General features: G+C 59.5%; 1 protein-coding gene across 1 annotated transcript in view; it reads right to left on the bottom strand.

Moving 5' to 3' along the window:
- The window catches only part of CDH4 (cadherin 4), a 490,829-nt gene that overhangs the window by 108,175 nt on the left and 368,331 nt on the right, over nt 1-14,323 (bottom strand). The window lies entirely within an intron of this gene.

Here is a 14,323-nt window from a genome sequence, read left to right as displayed (position 1 = left end):
GGGAGCTTTACGCTATCTTATTTTACTTTATTCCTTTCACCTTTGTATACCTCTGAATGTTACAATGTATACGACTTTCTACAGTTAGAGGAGCCAGCGGACCCCCCCACCGACACGCACGGCCGCGCCCACGGACACGCACGGCGCCCGCACAGGCCCCCACGGACGCGCTACACATCAGAACTCCCATGGCGAAGAGAGACCTGGACGGGGACAGCCCACGGCACTTGGCTATGGTGTACCTGACTCCAACCATGGCGGGTCCCACTCTCTGCCTGAGCTCCAGGTCCAGCCAGCAAGATTGTCCTTTGTGGACAGAGAACCTCACCCACGCCTTTTTGCAGAAGAGCTGCGTAGGAGTAAGCTAAATACACACCGACAAAACGGCCTACCTGATGAGAAAATGAAATCTCGTATCCGCTCCAAATGCCGAGTCAACGGGAAAACCCAGCTGGACAAGCCGCCCTGGACGGAGCGCCCCACTGGGACTTTCCCCACCAGGTTCCCAGCTGTCTCAGGGCCTCGAGCTCCTGCAGTCAAGCGTTTGAAAACCAAAAGCCTTTCGTAGCCCCCCACCCAATATCAGAGGGGAGCCGCACAGCCGTGTGCACCCCCGTGGCAAATCCCCAGGGCCTTGATGCTACGCCATGTGACGTGACACCAGCTTCTGTCGAAGTCGAGCTGACAGGCGCTGTGACTCATCTGCTCTCACGAGGACACGGCGATAGGGTCACGTCTCTCTAGCTTGCTGGAGGAGCGTCACTGAACAGCATTTAGGACAGTCCTGGCTCCACACTGTCCCCACACAGCCAGGGCATAGACAACCGCCTTCCCTGCCTCTGGGACCTGCTGATGCCTTGGGCACTGAGCAACCCACGCGGTCTCCACCTAGACCCCCTCTCCCTGATTCAGTAGGAAGTGCCCTCAATCCCACTTTCCTAGGGAGCCATGGGGAGCTCACAGAGGCTGAGTAACTCCTGGAGGTCACACAGCTCCGTGGGCAGAGACAGGATTTGAATGCCAGGAGTCAGATCTCCAGGCCAGAGCACCTCGCTGAGTGCCCACGGCGGGGTCTCTTTGCCTGTGAGGTCACATCCCTTTACCTGTCCTCACGTTAGGTGTGTGGTGGGCTGGGCACAAATCTTGATTCCCATAGAAGACATGAGAACTCCGGTAGTTTGTGCCGCCGAGCCTCGAGGTGGCAGGTGTGTTACTCTCCTGTCTGGGGGCTCCCCACCCACAGGTAACCAGCTCCCTGGCCCCCAGATACCTGCCCCAGGAGAAGGGGCTGGGTTGCGGTCTGCCTGAGGGCAGCCAGCTGGACTGGGGAGACTTGCATGGGTAGACAGGGAGCCCCAGCCACGAGCACAGCCTCGGGGAGCAGGTGCTGTCGTCCCTGGCTTCCCCCATGCCTCTCCCAGCGACAGATCCCCCTGCCCCCGGGAAATGCTTGAGCACCAGCAGCTGCACAGCGGGGCTCCCTGCGTTTCGGGCTCAGGACTGCACACGTTTTCGTGCTCTGGTTTTGAGCTGCTTTATCTTCGTTTGCTGAGGATGAGCTCGCGTGGCATTAATTTCCCTAGTGTTGTTTAAATAAATTGCACACATTTGCCACTATTCTAAAGCTGTGAGACACACGTAATAACAAAACCAGGTGAAAATCCATGCCAGACCCGTGCAGCCTCGGCCTGGAAGAAACACCCGCTTCTCCGGGGAGAGACGTCCGCGCGGGTTATCGGTAACCCCAGGGGGACCCGCAGCAGTCCCGGCCCACTCAGAACGTGGTGCACGATTATGCTAGTCCTAAACCATGTTTCCGGTGTTTACAAATACTCCCTCTCTGCTAACGGATGGCACCTGCCACGCTCCCAGGGCCTTCCCGAATTCTGAGTCGCTGAGCGAATGCTGGCTAAGTGCGGGAGAACGAAACGAACGTGACCTCTGTGCCCCTCTAGCAGTTGTGTGCACGGGTGTGCACACACGGGTGCATACAGACGTGTGCGCACACACAGATGTACACGCACACACGCACGAATGTGTGACGCGCACACCCACGTGTACGTACGCACGTGCGTGCACGTGTACACACACCTGTACACGCACACGTGTTTGCACATCCGTGTGCATGTTTATAACACGTCACAATGTGCTCAAAACCCAAAGCCTGGCATCATGATGGGCTAGCCAAACCCCATCACCGGGTCATCGCAGACAGCTCAGCCAAGCCAGAGGTCTCATTACTGGGGGGTGCAGGGAGGGTCCTGGCTGCTGAACTGGCCTCTGGATCCCACCAGGCTCACTGCTGCAGAACGACAGGACAGAGAGCCCCGAGGACGTCACCTGGTCGTGCTGCCCTCTTACTGGGTATCCAAGAAGATGTGGTTAAGGGTTAAGATCCCGGAGCTGAAGGCGGCTTGCAGACCCTTCTGAGAATGCTCCAGAGCCTCCAGCCTCAGCACGGCCAGATCTGGGCTCTGCTCGTCTTGCGTTTTGGGGCCAAAGGCCTGGCCACGCTGTCCACACAGAGGCCAGGCTGCACCGTTGGCTATGCCCCCGTTCCTAACCCCCACGGGAAGTTTGTCCCCACATCCACTCTTCCTCCTGGTGCCCTTCTCGCCGGCGTGGGCTCAGATCTCACGTCCCACCTTCCGGAAGCCTCCCCAGCGGTCTCCCCGGGGCATCCCTGTGCACACAGCAAAGCTTCGAGTCTGCCTGTGCCCTCAATTCCCAGAACAGGTCAGCTCAGGCCCAGAGGCCGCTGACCTCTATGTCTTCCTGTCTCTGTCCGGGCAGGACATCTCCCACCCTGCCCTGGGGGCCAGGACACTGCCCCGTCTAGGAGGGTGTAGGACTTCACGGCCCACCCACCCGGCATGGAGCAAACGCTGTGGACAGACTTAAACGTGGAGTTTCACACGGTTCCCGAGCGCCAAAACACAAGTGACCCTCAGCCGCCGCCCTCTGGCACTCGCATGGAGCGGCCGGGAGACCTGACGAAGTGATGGCTGCCACAGGTCATGGGGAGCCACGGGCCCCGGTTCTCTCCGATCCAGTCCTCAGACGGCCGCTCTCCTTGGGGCAGGGATCCGCACGGAGCCAGGACGAGCAGGGTTCGAACTGGCACCCGGCTACGTGGAATCCAATCCATCTGGGGAGGGCAGAAAGGTGTCGTGGGGGATATCGTACCCGGGCAGGGTACTGAGTGGGGAATGGGAGTTTGTTGTTGGGGGACTGAGCCTGGCAGGGCATGGCCAAGGGGCAGGCCAGAGGCAGGCCACCACAGGCGCCACGTACCAATGACACTGTCATTGAGTTAAAGGCTGTCTGGGGCCTAGAGAAGTGGGATGGATGGGGGCAGCGTCCAGGGTTGGGAGAGCCGCTCTCATGCAGGCCGCCCTCCACCGGCCCCATCGCTATTTGTTGCTCCCAAGCTTTGGTTCCTCTTCTGTGAACCGCGGAGGCTCTTACTGGCTTAGTGTGGGCAACGAGGTGATGTCCAGGGCATTGGGCAGGTGGCTGGGGGTTTCGGTCCCACTGTCAGGCTCACGGTGCGGAGAAGAACCGAGAAGAGTCCCGGTGGGTGGGGTTCTGCAGGCGGGACTGGACTCCCACGGGCGCAGAGAGGAGAGGGTACTAGAGGCTTTAGCTTGGACACCTGGGGTGGGGGCCTGGCCTGGAATGAGCCCCGAGAGTTCAGAGGGGCAGGGCTGAGGGCAGGTGGGCTCAGGGGTATCCTATAACCTTATAGCCCAGGGAAGGAAACTGAGGCACAAGGAGCAGAAGGAATTTGTCCAAACTGCCTGGCTAGTGGGGGAGGGGCTGAGGCAGGGGTGGGGGAGGTGTGGGACAGCCCAGTGAAGGCAGGAGCAAGCACAGGTGGGTGTCCTGACCCAGCCCAGGGAGGAGACACGGCCCCTTTCTGGAAGTTTGCGGCAGGGTTCAGTGTCCTCTCTGGCTGTGGGCAGGAATGAGAGTCCACCCTGGCAGTCAAACTTGGCATCCCCCGGCCATGGGGGCCTCCCCAAGAAGGGCAGGGCACAACCTCGGCTCAGGAGGGAAGGGGTCCCTGCCCCGGTTCGGGGTACGGTGGGGTGGGGGGCCCCCTCACTCCCTCGGGCTTCTTGTCTCCCCGGCCACGCGGGTGCAGCCCCGCCTCCCTGCCCCACTCCCGCCCTCCCCTCTGCACATCCCAGCCATGCCCTGGCTCGGGCTGCACGTGAGCCCATCCCTCCCTGGATACATTCCGGGTCGCCGGGTGCCCCAGACAGCCCGCCCTGCCCAGCACACTGACGGGTCGTCTCCCCAAAGAGGCAGATGAAGGGTGTGGAGCCCGGCCTCTCTGGGGTGCAGAGGGTACAGAGGCCAGACTCTCATGTGGAGCCCCAGTCCCGGGCCTGGACGAGCTCTGTGCCTTGGGGCCTCCTGGACAGCTGTGGTGTGGGGCACTGGGCTGAGGCACCGGCCCCGAGCACCTGCTTCGCTGCACTCGGGGAAGGGTGACCCTGCCGCTGGCGGGAGTCCGGACGCCGACTCGGCAACGGCAGAGCGGCACCCCGCGCTTGCGCACGCTGTCCGGTGGGCCCTTTGCAGACCGCCTATGGCACCTGGGAGCCTGGGGGACGCAGGACGGGTGGCCTTAAGGTCCTCCTAGACGTCTGGCCTGGCCCTGGCAGGTGTCTCCTGGCAGGATCTCTGGGATAATGTGGGGAAGGCCTCGCACTCAGCACACGGCTGTTCTTTTAGGGAAAGAGGTGGGAGGTGAGGGACCCGAGAACAGGACAAAACCCCGACGACGACAGCCTCCCGCCTCACCGAGATCGAGGCCCCCGATCCGTCCGTGTCCAAGCTGCATGCCGAACGCAGCCATCATGACCGCCTGGCCCCGCCCGTCCAACCTGCGCCCCAACAGCCACTTGCTGGCGCAGTCCGCACTCGGCACATGATTTCCTGTGCTCCCCGCAGCTCTGGGCTGCCCGGTCCTGCTCTCCCTGCATGGGAGGGTGGTTCTCTGTGTCTGATTATGAGTGTAATGGAGCTCGACTCCCAGGTGAGGTCTTCAGGGACTCCGCGCGGTGCGCGAGAAGCTGGGTCATTTCCCTCCATCATCAGTTCACCAGCGAAAGATGAATAATGCAAAACTGACCCGAGGCAGGATTTAAATTACTGCCTTCTCTTTCTTTCTTTTTTTTGAACAAAAAAAAAAAAAAAAAGAAAGAAAGAAAAAGAAAGAAACATAGTGTCAGGGGAAGGCTATCATCATGCACACCTCCTCCCATCTACATGCAAAAAGTTGTAATTCATCCCATTTTCTATTATCTAACTGTTTGCCTATTAGGGACACAGAATTAGAAAGAGCCAAGCGTGGGCACGGCTGTTGAGTAACTGGGCTGACGCACAAACATCGAGGGGAGGTGAACAAGGGAACATAAATAATCAGGGTCTGTCTTCGGTGCGGGAGCTCTGGTGTCTTCCCCGCCGTTGTGGTTGGAGGTGGGCCTCCGTCGGTTGGGGTGGGTATGTCCCTATGTCCTTGTGATAGGGATGCAGATGGCAGGTCCCGCCGCACCCTTTCCTGCCCCAACCTACCCGGCTCTGCAAGGGGGGGCCCAGCGGTCTGCGTGGTGCACCTGCTCCCGGGGGCGTGGGCGGTCCAGCCCCAGCTCCGCAGTGCGGCAGACGAGATAGAAAGGCCTCGCAGGGGCACAGGGACACTAGAGAACGGGCATGCGTGGACAAGGCCAAGCGAAGAGGGTCGTGACCCACCAGGCCACGGTGGGAGCAGGGGGCGGGGGCCGGGACCACTTTCCCGCGTGTCCCGGTCGTTGGACATGGGATAGCTTCTGCCAAGTGTGGTGGGTAGGCGGAGCCTCAGCTGTTTCCCCCGAGAGGACGCTCCGGTCACTCCTCAGAGGCAGAACTAATGTGGAAACGGCTTCAAAATCCCCCCATGCCAGATGCCAAGAGCACATTTCTAAGACCCCGAAGATGGGGTCACAGAGGACAGCCAGCCTGCCGCCCACACAGGCACCCCACGCCGTCCCCAGGTCCTGGGCTGACCCGCTGGGCGCTTCCTTACCACCCCAAATTCCCTCCGCGTTCGGGGAAATGGCATGGGCACAAACCCATCTGATTTGATAAAAGAATTTACGGACAAAATTCAAGTTCGTTTCCTGTGGGCCATGCCACGTGGGCGCTGTTCTGCTCATGTGCGAGGCTTCTTAACCAAGGGGCTCCGGGGGTGTGGGGGGTCACGATGCCTGCCCGGGCCTGCCCGTCGGTGTCTGTCACCTGGGCCGGTGCTGTCTATTTCTCTGACTGGCCTGCAGACCCCTGGTGCCCAGACGTGGCTTCTTCAGGGGCGGGAGCCTGCGGCTGTGATTAGCTCCGCAGACGACGAGGAAGGGATGGGTTCTAACTTCCCTGGTTGTACCCGCTCTCCTGCCCCCCGGCTGGGCCATTCTCTGCGTGGTCACTGCGGGGCTGAGGGTCAGGCACCCCAGCCTCCGGGGAGAGGGAGACCTGCACCCTGAGGGTGGAGGGCTCTGGGGGCCCTGGTGAGGACAGAAGCTTCTTTTTTCCCACTGGCATGAAGAAAGCAACCCTTCCCTCTCACAACACTGAGCAGACGCGGGCAAGGCAGCCGGGCCCTCTTTCCCTTTAGGCAGCCTGCCTGGGCTGGGGTCCATGCGGGCTCTAGCGGCCCCCGTGACTTCCACCCACAGTGTGACCGCAGACCCACTGGCACCGTCTCACCTGCCCATCCTTGCACGGCCCTCACGTTTGGGGAGGTAAGTGGCCAATCTGAGGCATAAATACACGACGGAGGGAGGCCTGATGTTCTGAGATCACGGACTGTACTGGGGTCTGTGGTCAGGGGTCCTGCAGGAGATGAAGCGCCATCCTACGCCCGTGATTGGACAGGGGTGGTGAGGGCTTATTCCCTGAACTGAGCGTCACCTGTTTCCCTCCTCTGTCCCTTCCTGCTCTCACTACGTCCTTATTTCTTTGGGCTACAGGTGCTCCCGGAAAGGAAACAATGTGCCCCTCCCCCAATGTCAAACCTGCCACTGATTTCCGTGGAGCATAATCCGATCCCTAAAAACAAAAGTGGCCCTAAAGTCTGTCCTGATAGTTCATTCCTCTACCTGCTACTTCCCTTTCCATATACACAAAATACAAAATGTACAAAATAGTACATTTTGTTTGCCTGCAAGTGTGTATATTTGAATGCTTAACTAGGCTGTTATCTGCAGCCTTCTGGCTGGTTTCCATGGCAGCTGAGGACGGACAGAGTAAAATGGTATTTAACACACACGAAATAAAACAACGGAGAAACATCTCCGTTCTTCAGCAAATAGAACACACGAGCCGTTCTAAACAAACATTTGCATGAGTTTGGATCTGAGAGGTGCTGAGTGGATTCTCCTGCGTCCACAATGCCGCTGAGCGGACGCAGGTGCGTCCCCCTGCACCCCGCCCCCGCACTACGGTAATTCCGACTTCCGATCTCTTCTAGGAAGGGGAGGTTTTGCAAATTCCCATGGAAATCGTACAAAGGAAGGTTTCCTGAATGGTACGGCATGGTTACTCCCTCACGTATGTATTCAGGAGGAAAGTCCTAGTTGCTCCCTCAAGCCTAGGGTGCTTGGGAGGGGGTGGCGGCTGGTCCTCGCTCACACCTGGGCAGGGGGAGGCCCTGGCAGGTGCAGTGGCTGGCCCAGGTCTTGTGGCTGCAGCTGTGGGGCTGGGGCCTGAACTCACTTGCCCCTCTCTGCTCTGTGGCTGGTCACGGTGACACAGAGCCTGGTCCCAACACCCCCTCCCACCGGGGGCCAAGCGGGCAGACGAGTCCGGAAGCCGTGAGTAGCCCTGGGGAAGGAGTTCTGTCATGGCTGCTCAGGAACCCTTACCAGTCAGGCTCATGTAGTTGGGAAGGGGTCATGCTGTTCCTACTGGCATCAAAACCACAGTTCTCTTGATGAGGGCCCCAGAGCTCCCCACTTGTCCTCCTTAGCCTTGCCCCCTCTAACGAGAAGACGCGGGACGGCACAGCACCCGGGCACAGGAGGGACGGGGTGTGCCCCGCAGGGCAGCTGTGTGTGCAGAGAGCACACTCGCGGGTCAGCTCCCACGCACAGAAGGGCAGGATGGGGGACCCCACGACGTCCAGACAGGCGTCAGCGTGCGTGCATGCGGCCAGCCAGGCAGCTCGGCCGTCCCTGCCTCCCTAGCTCGCTGAACACCTGTCCCCAGACCACAGCCTCAGCACCTGCCGACATCTGGAAAGAGACCATCCTCAGGGGTGTGGCCTCCTGTGCATCTGTAGGGCGTCCCCGACCCCCACCCACTTGAAGCCAGACTCCCCCCGAACCCCAACCCCCGGTTGTGACAACCCAGTGAATCTAGGCTTCTCCACACACCCGGGTGGAGAGCTTGCTGGAGAGAACCGAGAAAATTGTGTTTGGTTGGAAACATTTTTAAAGGAAATTACTCTTCATCTTATAGAAAAAAAAATACAATTGCAGTTAAAAAAAAATTAAATTAAATTAGCGAGTTAGGCCAAACCATGTTACTTTTTCCCGGAGTTGTTAGCAGTGAACGAACCTTTCACATTGGCGTCAATTAGTGAGAAAAATGGTCAGTCTCGTTGGCGTTGATGGCTCTGGAAGGCTTCGAAGAGGACGTGATCAGGGTCTGCCTGAGAATTTTAACTCAGCCAGACCTCAATCATGTTTCCTTCTGGAAGGCGGCCTCACGGCCCACTCCTGCTGTCCACGGAGCACGTGGGGCCCCCAGGACGAGCTCTGAGCCACGCCGGCGTCCCTGAGCTTGCTGGGCATTCTTCTCAAGGCAGGACATGCCCGTGACCACCCCACTGTGGTTTCCACAAACATCTTCAGGAATAAGAAGGATTTCATACCTAACCAAATACCATGGGAGCCAGGGCCTTGCACAGAACCACAAATCTGTGTTGTCTGGAAACCAGTTTGATTTTCACTCAAACACCTACAGGAGGGCAGCCGGGACGCCCCGTGCCTCCCACTTCCTGAAGGCGGTCTCCACGAGGCCCCACATGCTGGCTCACCCAGCCGGGCTCACAGCTCACGTGTAGGCACGCCTGTGCCGTCTCAGCTCACTGGACCCCAGGAGAAGTGTCCCCCAGGATTGGCCACCCTGCACCCGCGGCCCAGACTCAGATGGGCTGAGACAGGATTTCGCCCGAGGATAGGAGAAGCTGCAGCCGGACGAGGCCTCTGTCTGGAACGTGGGCTCCTTCTCGGATTTTAGGCGTCGGTCCAGAGGTCGCCTTCCTGACCCCTGGACACGGCAGCAGCCTCTGCCCCCTGCTCAGGACCCCTCCCTAATTCCCAGTGGTGCCCCCGCATCATGAAACAGAGCCAGGTGTCCGGCGGGGACACAGCAGCCCTCAGTGGTCACTCCCCCGGGGAACCAGGAGAGTGACTTGGGGTCTGTCGGACTGATGGGACCCCAGGTTTCTCAGAAGGTGCCCTGCCCGTCGTGTCCACACTCGAGATCACGTTCCTGGAGACCAAACAGAACCCGTGCAGCCGGTCTCTCCACTAAGAGGCCCAGAAGCTTCCTTGCCCGGCGGTGATGCACACGACTTCCGTCTCCGCGCAGCCGTGTCAATCACCAGCAAGCCCCCCAGGGTTCTCCTTCGGCTCTGCGCCGTCCGCAGGCCGGGGGCACATCCCCCGGGACAGGCCAGGCAGGGTCAGGCGGCTTCTCCCTGGGGCTCTGCAGGCGACCCTTCACCTTTGCTCTGCCGAAGGAAGGGCTGACCCAGGCTCCCGAGGGTCAGGGCCGGCTGCAGCCTGAAACAGTGTCTGAGTTTGACCTTCGCGCCGGGACCCTCCTTCCCACCCCAGCCCGGAGAGGCCGAGTCGGGTGGACACGTCACCCCGGTCAGGCCCCGCGTTGGGGCGCAGAGACCCGTGAGCACTGGGGCGTTAGGGCTTGTTAAAGTGGCCGCTGGCCCCCGACGGTGGACAGGAGCACGATGCGTCCACCCTGTCCTTTGTTTTGCGAGGCTGCTTCTCAGTGGCACTCCGGCCGTCTGTGTCCTGGAGAGAGGTAAAAGAATATCTTGCTTTCTGAAGTCTCCATCCCTCCGGCAGCACCTAACCACCTTCTGGGCGCTGCACCTAAGGCGACGCCTCGCGTGGAAAGGCCCCTGTGGCCACCTTCAGTGAAAACCTCCGTGCGTCAGGGTTCGGGCTGGCACACGAGCCTCCTGTGTTCACGCGGGGCCTTCCCTGCCTCGCTGGCCTCCCCCGCAGGCCTCAGCTTTCAGGGGGACAGGTGGATGGCAGGAGCTTGTCCTCAGCAGGCCCTCTCCAGTCCACTCTCTGGTGACCAGTCTGGGAGTCCTCGCTGACAGTAGTGACGACTCCTGCCCACTCTCAGGATGGAGGGGGACAGACCGTGGGGACGGGGGCCAGGCCGTGAGAGGGAGGGGGCATGGACCGTGGGGACGGGGGTCAGGCTATGAGAAGAAGGGGGGATGGACCGTGGGGACGGGGCCCAGGCCGTGACAGGGAGGGCAGGCAGACATGGGGGCAGGGGACAGCTGTGAGAGGGAGGGGGACAGGAACACGGGGAGGGAGGCTGACGGACTGCAGCCCTGAAGCTAGGGGCCTTGGGCCGACTTGTCCTCACTGCGCTGGGGACACAAGCAGCTGTAAGACGGGGACCCGAGGGCATCTGGAGCCCTGGGTTGGGGGGGATGACACGGGTTCCATCCGACTCCCTCAGCAGGCAGGCGAGGCTACAGCCCTGGTCAGAGCATGTCCTGGGGCCACTGAGCCAAAGCCCCACAGCCTGGGCGGCGTCGCCAGCAGACATTTCTTATCCCTGTCCTGGAGGCCAGAAGTCCGAGGTCATGGTGTGGGCAGGGTCCGTTCCCGCCGAGGACCGTGGGGGAGAGTCCGCCCCAGGCCCCTCTCCGCGACTCCGGGGGCTCGCCGGCCATCCCCGCCTCCCCGGCTCTCTGCCTTCCCCTGCGCGGTGCTGTGTCCACGCGCGTCTGTGCGAGATTCGTCCGCGTCCACGCGCACGCCTGCTCGAGGGACCGCACCTTAACCAATGGGTCCGCCGAGGCCTCGTGACGAGCTCAGTCCCGCTCCGAGGGACGTCAGGTCAGAGCCCAACATGGGCTTCTCCAGGGGACGCCCTCAGCCCATCAGATCTCGGAGCCCGAACCGCGCGGGGAGCCTGGGGCGGCCACCGGGCACAAGGTGTTTCTCATACATGCTGACACGTTACCAGCTGGGATTCGTCCCCGGAACAACAGTCTCCGCACCCACAGGGCCCACTGCCACTTCCCCGTGCGAGCGCAGCCGGTCGGCCTGCAGCGTTTGGGGCGAGGCCGGAGTACTGCTCCGAGCCCCCGGGGGCGACCCGGCACTCCGGAGGGAAGTATGGGACCTCATTTGCATTTTCTAATTGAATTGCTATCAGCTTTCCTGCAAGACTGCACAAAGAAAGTTATTCCACATTTCAGCGCGGCTGGCATTACCCGCAGAAAGGCCGCCTTTGAATCGTTGCTAAGAGAGGAAACGGAAAGGGGAAAACGTGCCAGATTTTTATGGTTCATCTCACTGGGGAGCCGTCAGGTTTGTCCAGCCCCACCAGTCGCCGAAAGCCCGGGCGGGGAGGCTGCACTTGGAGGAACCCGGGTGCGAGAGAAACGGGACTCACGGAACCGGGAAATTAGGGGTCCCCGCGCTGGTCCTTGGGGATTTGCTTCAAAGCTCCTTTTGGCAAAGAGCTTCCTGGGACGTTCCAGGACTCGGCTCCCTTGGAGAAGGGGCTTTGTGTGTCTAGGACCTTCTGCCAGCGGCACCCCGGCTTGCTGTGTCCCCGTCTGAACTCCCCACACTCCCCAAACTCAGCCAGGAAGCCCTCGACATGCATTAAAAAAAGTTCCACCTAGAACTAAACTAAACCTAGTTTGGGCGGGAGCGGGGATGGGCTGGGGTCACTTCCCCTTTTTTCTTGAAGGACACCCCACCCTTCCCGCATCATGGACTGCAAAGACAGTCGTTTCGCCGTTGTCCTGGGTGGGGTCTGCAAACGTTTTGTTAAGGGGTCAGATGGTTGAGGAGTTTAGGCATCGCAGGCCGAGACGTGATGGCGACACTGTTACTATTGAGCTTCCACGACCCCTTCAGAGTACGGAGACCGTTCTAGCTCGCAGCCGTCGGAAGGCAGGAGGCAGGTCCGATCCGGCTGCGGGCTCTACCGCGCTGCCTCTGGCTCCAGAGTGCTGGCCGTACACGCACGAATCAAGTGTCCGCAACATGTTTATGGGAAGTGGGTGAATTCTGCTGTGTAAAAAATCATACCTCTGTAAAGATGATTTCAAAAAAATTTTTTAAAAGATTTTATTTATTTATTTGACAGAGAGAGAGATCACAAGTAGGCAGAGAGGCAGGCAGAGAGAGAGGAGAAGCAGGCTTCCTGCTGAGCAGAGAGCCCGATGGGGGGCTCGATCCCAGGACCCTGAGATCATGACCTGAACCGAAGGCAGAGGCTTTAACCCACTGAGCCACCCAGGCGCTCCTGTAAAGATGATTTTTAAAAGAATGTTAAGTACTTTTTTGTGCTTGCCATTCTGCTTCATTTGTCTGATAAGTTTGCTCCTAAAGCATCCCATTTAAAAAAATAAGTTTTATTTACATATTTGACACGGAGAGAGAGCCCAAGCAGGGGAGAGGGAGAAGCCGACTCTTGGCTGAGCAGGAAGCCGGATGTGGGACTCGATCCCAGGATCCTGGGATCAGGACCTGAGATGAAGGCAGACGCTTAATGACTGAGTTACCCAGGCACCCAAATCACCCCATTTTAATTACTGTAGTTCAATGGATCTCAAATGGGGGCAGTTTTGTACCCGGGAGCATTTTGCAAAGACTGGAGAGAGCTTTGGTGGCAGTGAGGGTGGGGGGCTTGGGGCCGGGGATGCGGCGGCACCTCCTATGGACGCAGGACAGCGTACCCCACCACGGAGAATGATCTGGACTGAACTCCAGCAGGGCGGAGAGGTCAAGAAATGGCTTTGGTTTGCACAGACACCTCACCACATCCCAAATACAACTCCCCCCGTCTTCGTGCTGTTCTGGCTATTCTGGCCCTCTGCATTTTCATTTAAAAATTTAAAGTCATCTAGGGACGCCCGCTGGGTGACTCAGTCGGGGAAGCCTCTGCCCAGGTCAGGATCCCAGGGTCCTGGGATTGAGGCCCGCGTGGGGCCCCTGCTCAGTGCCAAGTGTGCCCAAGAATCTCCCTTTCCCTCGGCCCCATCCCCCTGCTCTCTCTCTCATGTAAATAAATAAATCTTGAAAAAAATGTGAAGTCCTCTGTCTGCCCTTCTATCAACCAGCAAGCACACAAGACACGCCGTGATTTTTGTTGGTTTTGTGTTGTTGAGTCCACGGGGCCTCTTGGGGAGCAGATGTCACGGGCTCCAAGCCTCTGAGTTACGAGCAGGCGCGCTCGGGTCTTCAAGGGCTTTGGTTGTTCTCAGCGACAGGGAAGGGTCCCGCGAAGGTTTCCTTAGGTTCATTCCTGGTCATGGGATCACCTTCAACGCTGCTGCCATCGGCACCCGGCTCAGATGTCGTTTTGTAACTACTCACTCCGGGTGCGCGGAGCTGTGACTGCTTTCACACCCAGCCTTCTCGCCGACGAACCTGGCTCAGCCAGCCCAGCTTCTCTGCGGGTCGTTTCAGATTTTCTACACCCGTAATCCTGCAGGCAACACCAATGCCGGCCCCGTTTCTTCGGCTCTCCTCAGCTTGCCTGACCTCGTGGGCTCGAAGCTCTGCATGGGACGCGAGGACGTCCTCGTGCTATTTTGGACGTCGGAGGCCTCCTATTCCCCGGGCTGCTGGCTGTGTGCCCTGGACGAGGTTAGGGACGGCCCCTTCTCTTCCCAACTTGCCGGGTATTTCTTCCAGAATGGAAGCTACCTTTAACAACGGACGTTCAGATGGCCGTGGGATATCTGTCCTTTATTCTGTGCTGAATTACACTTACCCATTTTCCAGTGTTGAAGCCGTCTTTGGCTCCGGGAACAGACCACGGCAGCCGTGCCTTGTCCCTTGCAAACACGGGTGCACTTGAGCTCGTTACTGTTTTGCTCACATGTTGTTTTCATCTATTTACGAGCGGCCTGGTGGGCAGCCACCCGCTGTCCTCCTGCCCCTTCAGGGTTTTTGCTGTTTTGACAAGGCACATGTTCGGGGTCTCTGGCTGAGTCTGGGCACACCTTCGGGCCCCCGCATGTGGGCGTGGCCTTGGG

The sequence above is a fragment of the Meles meles genome, chromosome 16, assembly GCF_922984935.1.
Source record: "Meles meles chromosome 16, mMelMel3.1 paternal haplotype, whole genome shotgun sequence".
Taxonomy (NCBI): Eukaryota; Metazoa; Chordata; class Mammalia; order Carnivora; family Mustelidae; genus Meles; species Meles meles.
The sequence above is the reverse complement of the archived record's forward strand: the minus strand, read 5'-3'. Positions and strand labels throughout refer to the sequence as shown.